Consider the following 13,757-nt stretch of genomic DNA (forward strand, 5'->3'; position numbering starts at 1 on the left):
AAATTTAAATTAAATAATGTAGTGGAAGTTTTTTTTATATTCTACCAATAAAATTGTAACCGTCACATACATTTTAATACATTATCATGTATATTTATTACTATTTCAATATTAATTGCCATTACCATTATCATTATCATATTTATTACCATTACCAATTCAATATTAATTAGGATTAAAGAATTAGTGCAATTTACCACCACCATCCGATTAATTAGTTTGAATCATGTCTATGAACTAATGTTATGCAATTAAACTATAAGAAATATCGGGTATTCATAATAAGAAACGTATTAAACTTTTAATACATGGCTATTAACAACAAAAATGAATAAGAAAAGTCAAATTTTGTAACTTCTATTGTCTTAAATTTATAATTATATTGTTTTAATTTCATGATCTCTCATGGACTAATTCTGTGCCTATAAAAGGCATAGAGTTGTGGAGGAATCAAACCAACTAAAGTATTCTCCACCAACATTTTATTGTACATTTTAGGAACATTGTTTTACTCAATTTTTGGAGCTCCATCAAATCATCGGTGCCTAGCAGGTTTGAGATGTTACGTATGTTAGGAGGATTTCATCTTTGGAGATAATACGTCAATCCGAGAGCACTAACCGTAATGTACTTTGTCTTGCTGAAAGAGGAGTTTTCTCAACTAGACTTATAGTTCAGTTTATTTTATAATTTTTATTGTAATTTCCATTTTATGTATTGTTGTTTTTCTTTCTTTTGATTGTAATAGTTAGAGTACCGCGTGTATGTATGATTCGAGAATTTTATCCCAATATTTCTTACAGTTCTTAGAGAGGAAGAATCATAACATTCTTGACTCGAGAATTGTATCCCAATATTTCTTACAATAGTTAGAGTACCGCGTGTATATATTGTGATTTACATTTTTCAGTAGAGAGATATGAACGATTGTTTTAAACATATTTTTCAAAAGTATCAACACTTGATATTCTCTTCTTCGTGTCCAAATAATTGTGTTGGTCTTGGTTCCATTTTAAATACTGGAGTATATTTATTGAATTGTTATTTATAGTATAATTTTCTATTTTTAATCTTATATAGTTATATTATTTTTTATTTTAATTAATTAATAAGTATTTTAAAATCGTATGATGAAAATATATTCCGTCGTGCATCGCACGTGGGTTAACACTAGTATATATAAAAGGCGAGTTTTGGTCATATTTTGAATATTTGTGAATTTTGGGTAAAATTTTAAATATGTATAAATTTTGGATTTTGATTGTAATTTTGTACTATTTAATTTGTGTATCATTATACCTTGAATTAAGTCATGATAATATTGTAACTGCCAATTACTCATAATTATTGTATTAGTTTGACTATTGCAAGCTATAGCATCCTCATCCGTTTAACCATATTGATGTGGAAATTATACTATTATTTATGTTGATGAGTGCATAAATATTTAAATATGGGAAGAATCGTTTCAATTCCTTTGACCATGGAAAATGGGCTACAAAATGTATTTCCTTTTAGCATCCATTTAAAATTTTGACAATTTAACCTAAATTTCTTAATAAATATTAACACAATGATTATTGTAACAGTTCTCCACTAAATAAAATATTAAATTACTTATTAAATTACTTAAAGAGAATTAACCTATCCTATTTAAATCTATTGCTATAAATATATGGTCAATAGATGCAAATACCATATTGTATTCCACAACATTCTTACGTCAAGTTTGTCAAAAGAGAAAGGCCGTTAAAGTTATCTTCATTGCAATAGTTGAGTGTTGTAATTGTACGACAAGAATTTTCAAACAACCGGTACATTTCATTTTCTTTGATATGTTGGAGGGTGTATGTAAAAAGTAAATGGTGAGATCATTATACTGGTCTTTGGGTATGTAGATGACCCTAATTGCTCGGCTGTAGTTCATCATCGAGTTCAAGGAAGCTTGGGTGAGAAGGTAATCAACAAAAAATAACATTTTGTGATTAGTTATTTTATATATATATAACGTCTTATTTGATATTTATTTTCATTTAAATTAAGATCCTAATTCTTTTTTGTTGATGATAAAAATATGGCATGTGGTAGTTATAAATTCACTCACTATTTTTTATTTTCTATTATATGTCACTGAATTTCCGATAAACTTTATTCTTTGGGTTCATCTTTTGATTGGATAGATTTGATTAATTATCATTATTTATGTAATTGCAGGAATTATATACACTATGTGGATTGTGGTGTTGGAAGTAATTGTTTAAGCATAAATTTTAAATAATTTCATGTAAGTATGAGATTTGTAGTTTATTTTGATAATTGATATTGAGCTGCCAATATTTTCTTTATTTTAATTATTAATCTAAAATTTAAAATAATCTAAATCTTTTGAGATAGTGAAATTTGATATCGAATCTCCAATTGATCGAGAATAAGGAGGAAATGAGATGGATACGTAAGCTGTAGCAGAAGTATATTGCAGAAGAAATTAACATCTGAGTGAAGAAGAAGATTTGACAATGTGTTTATGTTTGGTTAATGTTTTATTTATTTATTTATTTATTTTGTAACTCTTTTTAGTCTTGGGTTTTGAGTTTTAAGTGTTGGGCTTGACTTTGGAAATAATTTTCATGCACAATTATCATAAGCAATATAGTAGGAGTATCTTTTATTTCGTGAGAGAGATTGTGTGAATGTTTTGAAAATTTTAATTTGTATATCTAGGAGGTTGATGCAAATAAGTTTTCCAAACCTTATGAATGAATATATTGTTATTATATAGTAAATTTTTTTATGCCGCGTACTTATATTTTATTCAATCTTTAGATTGATGATTATCTCTACTTTTTGATGTGTATGATATTGAAGCATTTATGTTGTCTATTAACAAAATAAAAGATCATGATTGTTGTTTGGTGTAGAGATTAATACAATATAGAATTATGATTACTGTTTTGTGATAGGGAATAAAATGGTCATTTAAATTGTTTTACACATCTGTGATTCTTAAAGCACTTTGTTGATTTATAAAGTCGTTTAATTATATGTTTTGGGGTTGTTCATTTTAAATTATTTTACACATGTGTGATTTTTTAACCATGAGATCATATAATTATATCTGGTTTTATGTAATTAGTTCAAAATACGATATTATTATGATGAAATTAAATTGATCCGTGCATCACACGGGTGTGATACTAGTTTTGATAATTGTCTAGTTTTATCCTTTAAATTATTTTACTTTTACATTAATTATATAAATAAAATTTATTACTTTTTTCACTACTATACACTCAAGGAAATAACATTATTTTGTTATTTATTTGAAAATACTTTATTTAAAATTTCATTCATTTAACTCGAAGGGGCTGAAGTTCGACGCAGAGGCTCTTCAGGGCGGTCAGGTGGACAATTCCTTACTCCTCTTGGGTTGAGGGTTGTTCACATATACTTTCCATGGCAGAAACTTTATTTATTTTACTTATATGGATGAAAATGAGATAGAATAACAGCAAGTGATTTTGTAGTAGTAATTTATATTAAATGACTACCAATTCTTGAAGAAGACAGCAACAGTAAATGCAACTAGTCCAACAAAGTATCCCAATCCAAGAGGCAATTGGATATCATACCAAAAACTTCTACTCCCGCCATCTGTTTCTTCCGCAGGCCTAGGCCTGTTTATCACAACCACGCCGCAGCTTCTGTGTATCACCTCGCCGCACAGTTTAGTGTTCCCTTCAAACGCGTCAATTCCAAACGTCTCAAACTGACCCCCCTTTGGAATCTCCCCTTCCAGATCATTATCCGCCACGCTGAATGCTGACAGGAAATGCAGCTTCGTCAGCGATTCCGGAATCTTTCCCGTCAGATCATTCCCCGACATGTCCAGTTTCTCCAAATTTGTAAGATTATCCAGCTGCTCAGGAATGTCGCCTCTCAACTTGTTATTGCTCAGTTCCAATACTTGGAGGAGCTTCAGCTGCCCAATTTCTACCGGAATTTTGCAACTGAGGTTATTGTTCCCGAGTTTCAGGCCACGCGGCAGGTTGAAGAGTCGGTTGTACTGAAGATTGTCGTATAGAAAGGGCAACGCGAGATGGCTCAAGTCTGTGCTACTTTTGTCGGATATCAGCGCCGGCAGCTGCGTTATCTCACATGGGATCTCTCCCGTGAGTGAGTTTTGAGTTAAGTTGAGGACGTACAAGCTTGGCATTGATCCTATCCATGCCGGAATTGGGCCTGAGAGTTTGTTGAATGAGAGGTTCAGAACTTTGAGTTTTTTCAGTTTGGAAATCCAAGTTGGGATTTGGCCTTTGAGTTTGCATCCTCCTAGACTCAGAATCTGCAGGTTCTTGAAAGTGTCAAGGTGCAGCAGGTCGTCGTCGGGCATGCTCTCGTCGTGGAAGCATCGGGAGAGGAAGAGGACTGCCAGATTCTGGCAGTGTTTGAGTGTGTTCAGGGCCCCAACAACGTTGGACAAGTGGTTGTCGGAGAGGGATAGGTGTGTGAGAGATTTGAGAGAGGTCATACAAGGAGGGACTTCGCCGCTGAGCTGGTTGAAGGCAAGCCGGAGTGCTGTGATGGACTTGCACAGGCAGAGGGTGTCCGGGATGTTACCAGAGAAGGTGTTGTTTCCGATATCAATGGCTTGCAAGCGTTGGAGTTTGGAGAAGTTGAGAGTGGAGATTTGGCCGTTGAGGAGGTTGTTGCGAAGGAGAAGAGTGGTGAGGTTGGTGCATTTTGTTAGAGAGGGTGGGAAGGTTCCGTTGAGGTTGTTGGAGTGGAGTTGCAGCTGCTCTAATTTGGAAAGCAACCCTATATTTTGAGGTATCTCACCACTCAGTTGGTTAACATGGAGCTCTAAGATAATGAGGTTTGAAAGATTCACAATGGCCTTGTTGATTGCCCCAGAAAGTTGGTTGTTATGTATGGAGATTTCTTGCAACCTTGTCAAGGTGTAAAGGTCGCGTGGCAGTGGACCCGAGAGGGAGTTGGAGCCTGCTCTGAAAACTTGAAGGTTTGAGCATTTGGTGAGGGAAGGTGATAATGGACCAATGAATTGATTCATGGAGAAATCCAAGATTTTGATGAGCGGGGAGATGTTGCAAATAGATGAAGGATTGGAGGAAGTGAAAGTGTTGTTGCTGACGTTGAAGACAACTAAATTGGATGGTTGAGGGAGAAGAAAGGAGGGATCAAAGGAGCCATTGAAATGGTTGCTTGAGAGGTCTAGAGTGTGGATGGTGATGGGGAAAGTGCGGATGAGTGGACCGAAGAGGGAGTTGAAGCTCAAGTCGAGAGTGAGGAGGTGAGGAAAGAGAGCGGGGAGGAGGCCAGAGAGTTGGTTGTGGGAGAGGTTTATGTGGGCTAGGAAAGGAAGGTAATTTGGAAGAGTGAGAGAGGTAGCGGAGAGATTTTTTTCCGGCAGCCAAAGATGTGTGACACGAGGGGCGCCGTTGCGGGATGTGCAGGCTATGCCTTGCCAATGGCAGCAATTGGTGGAGGGAGACCAGTTGAGGCTGGGGTTGAGGGGAGGGGAGTGGGAAGAGATGAATGTTTGTAAGGAATCATGTTCTTGTTTGTTGCAACTTAGTACACCATTTATTGAGAGGAGAAACAAATTGAGAGAGAGGATCATAAGTAGCATGAGTTTGGCCATTTTGATTAATTTATCTCACTTCTTTTCCCTTCCTCAACTCTTTTATATTTCAAGAGAGTATTTTGAAAATTGGAAAGAATAGACTAGGTTGGAAAAGCATAATTCCTTGGTGCATAGGGAAATGGGACAGGTCCACCCTTATTGACATGGATTTGGGTAATTTCATTTTGTTGTTAACTCTACTATGTCTCACTGCAAATAGCATATATCAATATCAATAATTAAGCGTAAAACCTAGACTTTCATACGTTAAAAGAAGAAAAAAATGACACTTATTTCGAACAAAAGCATGAAAGACTTGGTCTTTTACCAATAAAATATCAAATCAAGTTCAACCTTCTATAAACAACTTATTTGGAGTGAGTGGATGCTCCACTTTACACAAACACACCATTGAGTAATATTTGAATAATCAAGAGAATATAAATCTAATTGCTACTGATCAATCGCTAACTTATTATTTAATTGTTAATTACAACTAATTAAGGCTATAAAATTTTAGAAAACGTATGGTCTACAATTTGTCACGCATAATTTTCGTTTTTATTAATAAAAAAAAAAAAACAAAAAAAAAACTTCAAATTAGGATTTTGGATGAAACTGTCAATATAGTGTTTCGAAAATATCAACACAATGCTTTGAGAATGTCAACACAATGCTTTGAGAATGTTAACCCATTGCTTATATTGACATTCTACATGTATTATATTGACATATTTTATATAGTATGTTAACATTTCTGCTTGTACGAAAAAATTAAAAATTTTCGATTTTTTTTTTCAAATTTTGACGCCGGAACATGCATTATCGTTGGAATCCTTATGAAATTATCTTTAATTTGATATATGCTATATGAATTTAAAGTTTTGGGATTTCTTTTAAAAGTTAGTTATAACTAAATATGTAGTTAATTGACATTAATACTCCTATTGATATTTTTTGGAATTAATCCTATGGCCTTATTGACATTTTTCGTTGATCGTATTGACATTTAGGGATTAATGATCTAAGCCTTTAATTTAAATATCTAATGACTATATTTAATTATAGTTAGCAATTAAGTTATGAGTTAGTAATATAACACTTGCAAATATCATAGTACTAATTTTTAGTCCACGATGACTAAAATCTCAATCTATTGGATGGAGGAGTATTGTTTACTAATTGAATTGCTATTCATGGCTATATTAATCTATAGTGTTATAGATTACAGGTTTGTAGATCTTACCAACTCCCATATCAAAAGAATTCGAATATGGCAACCATAATTGCCTATGAATTAATGAGAATTTTTATAAATGTGAAATAGGAATAGGATGCACAAGTCGCGATACATATGTTCTTTGTCATATGAGAGTGTGATTTAAGGTAACGCTGAGTTATTATTAGTTTTGAATTTATATTGCAAGTTGCGATATTGTATAGTGAGTATTTGGAATTTTGGATTTTATGAAGAGTGAGAGATTCCTTTTCAAGTTATTTTTTGCATTGGTGACTAATGAGTCCAACGTAATTACGTCAACTTGACTTGGAATAAACATAGTTAAAATTATACAGACTTGACTGCGTCAACTCCTTTTTTTTTTTGCATTCATGTGAATGGATAAACCTCCTATCGGGCTGATCGGCGTCCGTAGATCGGCGATCGATAAATGCCTGTTGCGGGCAAGTGCCTGTCGAGCACGACGATTTTCTCACTTGGAGAACAGAATGAACAATAATATTGATATTTTATTGATTGATTTCTCAAATGATTACAATATCTCCTATCAATAATGCTAATAGCTAACTTAATGAACAAGAAAACAAAAATATGAAAAGATATGCAAATCCTAATTTATCTAACTAATAATGCTCGTATCAACTCCCTCACGGTTGAAATCCACCTTGTCCTCAAGGTGGGAACTGAACTTGGCAACCAAATCTGGTGTTGTGCGCGGAACGTCTTCCGTCGGGCAGTGGCGCAACTTTGGTTCGAGATGGTGGGAAGGATTCCCGTCGGGCAACGACGTAGTTATTGCTCGATCGGTGTGGCTAGTTGCTGTGCGCGGTGGATTCCCGTCGGGCAGTGACATAGACATGGTTCGATCGGTGTTTTGGAGGGTGAGATCGTGATGAAAGCACCAATTTGATAGGATAAACCTCCTATCGGGCTGATCGGCATCCGTAGATCGACGATCGATAAATGCCTGTCACGGGCAAGTGCCCGTCGAGCACGACGATTTTCTCTCACTTGGAGAACAGAATGAACGATAATATTGATATTCAATTGATTGATTTCTCAAATGATTATAAAAGCTCCTATTTATAATGCTAATAACTAATTTTAATGAACAAGAAAACAAAGATATGAAAAGATATGCAAATCCTAATTTATCTAACTAATAATGCTCGTATCATCCTGTAACATAATTCTTTTATCCAGAAATACGTTTATCTACACGTTGTTTTTCCTAATAAACAAGGAATTAGGGTGGTTAGTAAAATTTTGTTTTTTTTTTCAAAAAATTATTTGAATTTGGAAGAACAAAATGAGGGTTGTGATGCACTTTTTATTAGCACTAAAAATACCTGCAAGTTTACAGGTAGATCTAGTATAGCTAAAGGTCGGTATCAGGATATCGAACACAGGGAATAAGATTGCAACTGCGTCATATGCTGTTTAGAGACACGGAGTTTTGGTTTTTGGTTTAATAAACTAGACATAAATAAACAAGTATAAAAAAAATACAATAATACAAAGCAGACTAAAAAATGTAGAGTTTTAGGATCCAACTACTACGACCTAGTGATGATTAATCTCACAGAACCTTTACCTTTATGTGTCTCTAGGATTATTAGGAAAGTCGCGATTCTAGGATAAGCCTTCTCTCGAATGCATCTATCCAGTAGATTAGACTCTAACTATCAAAGTCTCCTTCCAATAGATTAGATTCTAACTTTTTAAGTTCCTAAGACCCAAGTCCACACAAAGGATCCCCTCTCTCGAGTATAGATAAACCTATGTGTTGTACTCGTTCCTTTTACCACGTAAAACTAGCTATATCTCGATTAATCTAGTTAAATGGACGTAGTTCTAAAGTTGGCCGAACAAAAGAACAATAAAAGCACAAAAACAAGCAAAACAATCACAAGAGCTAGGAAAAAGTTCAGTTCAATAAATCAAAATACGTTCATAATAGTCTTCACAAAAAAATACAATTGATGTTTAACTACTCATAGACAAGTAGTAAAAACAATAAAAGTACGAGACGTGAAAGAAATTGATAAAACTAAGGTTGAATCTTCAATCTTCAGCCTTCTCTTGCCTAGATCTGCGGAGCTCCGCTCGAATGGAAGATGAATGAATTATTTGTGGAAGATGGAAATGAAGAATGTGTAGAGGGGGTGAAAGATTGGAGACTCTGAGATGAAGAATGATGAATTAGGTTAAGAGGTATATTTATAGGTGGGAAATAGGTTTATTTTGATAATTTTCGTGCTCTACAATAAATGGGAGAGATTTGGGCAACAATTTATTTTCTTCCCTGAATTTCCGCCTAATTTGATTGCACTGCGCAATGTTCCTAGAATAGTCATAACTTTCTCCACAGAACTCCGATTGAGACGTGCAAGATATCCACGTGAAGCTCCTTCGAAGATGAAGGGAATGGTATGCATTAATCACTGATTGGACTTTAACACTGCCAGGAAACTCGACTTGAAATGAGGCTGTTGCACCTTGGCCCTTTTTGCACCTTGGCCCTTTTTGCACCTTTTTCTGTCTTTTTCTACTCCCTCCGTCCTTTAAAATTTGGCACCATTTGACTCGGCATGGATTTTAAGAAATGTAATAGAAAGTAGGTTGAAAAAGTTGGTGGCATGTAGGTCTTACTTTATATATTAGTTTTAAAATAAAATATGATTGAGAATGAGTTAGCGGAATGTGAGGTCTACTACAAAAAATGGTAAAAGTAAAAGGTGACAAATTTTTAGGGACGGACGGAAAAGGAAATAAATGAAAAATTTTTAGGGATGGAGGGAGTATCATTTATCAACAAACACGTCGAAAATACCAAACGTATAACATATGCAATCCAAGAACATAATTTGCATTATTGGCATTTAAAATGAGTCAAATATAGTCCTAAAAAACATGTAAAATCCGTGTTTGTCAACTCCCCCAAAATTAATTATTTGTTTGTCCTCAAACATAACAAGAGAAAAACTAATAAAGAAACACGGATGTTAAAAACTAGACTTCATAGAAGGATGAATTATTTGTGGAAGGTGGAATGAAAGAATGTGTAGAGGGGGAGAAAGATTGTAGGCTCTGAGATGAAGAATGATGAATTAGGTTAAGAGGTATTTATAGGTGGAAAAAAGGTTTATTTTTGATAATTTTCGTGCTCTACAATAAATGGGAGAGATTTTGGCAACAATTTATTTTCTTCCCTGAATTTCAGCCTAATTTCCGCCAGCTTTGACTGCACTGCGCAATGTTTGTAGAATTGTCATAACTTTCTCCACAGAACTCCGATCGAGATGTGCAAGATATCCACGCGAAGCTCTTTCGAAGATGAAGAAAATAATATGCATTAATCACTGATTGGACTTTAACAGTGCCGGGAAACTCGGCTTGAACCTTGGCTGTTGCACCTTGGCCCTTTTTGCACATTTTTCTGTCTTTTTCTATCATTTATCAACAAACACGTCAAAAATACCAAATGTATAACATATGAAATCTAAGAACATAATTTGCATGATTGACATTTAAAATGAGTCAAATATAGTCCTTAAAAACATGCAAAATCCGTGGTTGTAACTATATTTGATTAATTTCCGCTACGTTTGAGCCTATTATTCCTTATGTTCGGACCTAATTACACCAAGGTCATGACTAAAATAATTAGTTAAGTAGTTGCGATAATTAGGGTTGGAAAAAAATACTGAACTGCTCTTATCGTAACAAAATATAATAGAGAATGCCGGTTATTTGTATACCACAATTTTTGATAAGATATAATACATTACTGATTTAATTGATTTAATTTGGCACAGTAACAGTATGAATTTTCATATACCACATCATATCGTATAATCCTTGTAGGTAGGGGTGCCCACGGTTCAGGAACCGGCGGTTACGGTTCAGAACTGCCGGTTCTGGTTTTGGAAATTGTTGAACCGAACCGAACCGCGAGGGTGTTTCGCGGTTATGAATTGCCGGTTCTGGTTCCAAAACCGCCAGTTTCGGTTTTGAAACACTCAAAGAGAAAAATACACTCTAGAATCTTTCGCTCACCCTCTCGTGAACTCGGCACCAAAAACAGAGATGATGCACTCTCGATTCCTCACTCAGAAAAGTGTATTCCTTTCTCTATGAAACTTAATTAGTTATGAGCTCTCAATCCCTAGCTCAACCCCTTTCAATTGCAGCTCCTTCTCAACCGTTTCTCTCTAACCGAAACTAGCCGTTGGAGCTCCTTTGAGCTTGTGTATATTTTGCAACTTGGTCCCTGATATCTTGTGTAATTCTATTAAGTATCCAAATATACTAATAAATCTCCACCTTGGATCTTAATGGAATAAACGTTAGATCATCTTTTCCACTTCCCCTGCAACCTCAGTGCTTGACCAGATTCACCAGCTCTAAACAATGTCTAAGTTTGAAACTGGGAATGGTTTTAGTTAACATGCCTGCAGCGTTTTCCTCAGTAGATACCTTCTCAATTCTTACCTTCCCCTTGTTCACTTCATCTTTGATAAAATGCAACTTGACATCTACATGTTTAGATCTTTCATTGAAGGTTTGATGCTTAAACAAGCATATATCGTTGCTGCTGTCACACCTTACTGTCACTGCCTATTGACTTTCTCCAAAGTCAGAAAATATCCCTTTCAACCAAAAACTCTCTTTCACTGCTTCTGTCATAGCTATGTACTCGGCTTCGGTAGTAGATAATGCCACAACTGACTGCAAATTGGACTTCCAGCTCACTGCAATACCATAGAGGCAGAAGATGTATCCTGATTGAGACTTTCTTGTGTCTAGACTTACAGCAAAGTCTGAGTCACAATATCCCATCAAAGCTTCTCCATTCACCACCTGATTACCATCAAATAATATACCATAATCAGCTGATCCCCTGAGATACTTCAAAATCCATTTCAAACCATGCCAATGCTCTAAGCCTGGTGAAAGTGCAAGTTTAGGGGTCTCGTGTTAAATTAAAGGAGTGCGCCAACTGATCAGGATGAAAATCCCAAACTAGCTGAGTCGTTGGCACGACAACCAGAACCTGGTATCAAATAAATTTCCGCAACCCACTTCTACTGGTTAGTATAGTGGAGGTAAGGGTCGAATCCCACGAGGATGGGCTCGTTCGGATAACTGTGGTGATATTCCTGGGTGGTTTTGGTTAGCTACCACGCTTTTGGGGTTGAGATTCTACCTAGGCGGGAAATGAAGATGGTACTCTACTGACTAGTAGGCGTGAAAATGACTGACATGTGGTTGTGTCCGTGGAAACGGGGAACAAAGTATCTCAGAGGCATGTGAAAAGTAAACAGTTACTAAATGAGGAAACTTAGACAACATGGCATATCTGGTGGTTGGGTGGCTTTCTGACAGGTCTGGATGGTACAACTGAAAAGTTAAAGACAAAAGTAAAAAGTAACCCAAAAGTAAAAGTGGTCCAAGCAAAAGTAGATTGTGATGTTTTCTTCTTCAACAAGTATTAACAGAAAACAATATGAACACAAACTCCATAACTAAACTCAGATTCATAAATTCAAACTCGAGATCCATTAATTAAAATGCTCGACTTAAGATGAATAGCTGAAACAAACTGCAGATTACTTTTACTGACTAACATGCGAGGTGGTATTAACAGCGTAGAACAAGAAACTCATGCACGAAAACTTAAACTGAAACATAACTACAAATTTTGATCAACAACTTCAGATCTAGCCTACTCGAATGAAAACACATGCAAACACTTAGAAATTAAAAGCGATAACTAAATCTAACTTTCCTAGGCAGAACGAAGCAAATTCAAACCAAAGAGACATACGAAATAGAAACTTCATAACTTAAACGTTTGGATCTCACCAAGTACTTCAAAAGGCAACAAAGATAAATGTTTGCAACAGATCCAACGAAGAAAACAAGTGAAGATTAAACTAGAAAGCGAGTAACGATTGTTTTTGCCACTCCGGGCGGTGAAACTGCTATACTACTACGACGAACTGGCTGGAACGATGGGATGATGACTTCTCCGGTAGACTTCTGGACGTCAAGTGACCATAGCTGTGGCGAGGAACAAGAAACTGGACAATGCTGAAAGACTGATCTCTAGAGGGAATTCTACTAAGTGTAGTGGTTGGACTTTTTCGAACTCGGTCTCTTTTCTCTCTCTCCAACTGGCTTCTTTTATAGGGAGGCTTGCCCTTGTTTTTAGGGTAGACTTCCTTCACAATTTGACTTTTCTGCCCTTGTTTATGATCGTCCCAGCTTTTCTTCTTCTCCATCTCGAGCCTTTTCTCTGGCATGCATCCTGGTCAGTATTGCACCTGCGCCTTTTCTTCTTTTAGCGCTTTTTTCACCTGCGTCATCAGAACTGTATCCTACTGACTTGGATCCCTTAATCCTGCACACTTAAGCAACTGTTTTGCAGATAATACATGCATTTCACGACATACTGACCAGTAACCAAGGCTTAGAATACGACTTATCAAACTTCTCACACTTACCACGTGCTTGTCCTCAAGCATGAAGACAAACAAAAAGAAATAAGTCGAATTCGAGCCTGGTTACTCCCCCTAACCGACTCTACCTAACCTGGACATAAGACTCTAGACTTTGACACAAAGAAAAAAAAAACAATGACACAAACACATAAACACATAAAAACAAATTAAACACATAGAACAGGCTATATTTTCAACCATCCCTCCCCTTGGGATCAGGTGCAATCCAGCCTTAGACAGCCTTAAACTTCCGCCGCCCCCTTTTTCCTCCTAGTCAGTATATCCGCATGTCAGGATAACTCAACCCTAAGCCAAACACTGGACTCACTCAGTCACTCATTCCTCACAGGGGATGTTAGGACTGTTTTCT

At 35.8% G+C, this 13,757-nt stretch overlaps 1 pseudogene; it reads right to left on the minus strand.

The window, feature by feature from the left end:
* Positions 1-3,513: 3,513 nt before the first annotated feature.
* Positions 3,514-5,694, minus strand: LOC125202668 (receptor-like protein 2 pseudogene; annotated as a pseudogene).
* Positions 5,695-13,757: the final 8,063 nt, after the last annotated feature.

Source organism: Salvia hispanica, chromosome 2 (genome assembly GCF_029641045.1).
Source record: "Salvia hispanica isolate PSC_SH4W2 chromosome 2, Shi_PSC_v1, whole genome shotgun sequence".
Classification (NCBI taxonomy): Eukaryota; Viridiplantae; Streptophyta; class Magnoliopsida; order Lamiales; family Lamiaceae; genus Salvia; species Salvia hispanica.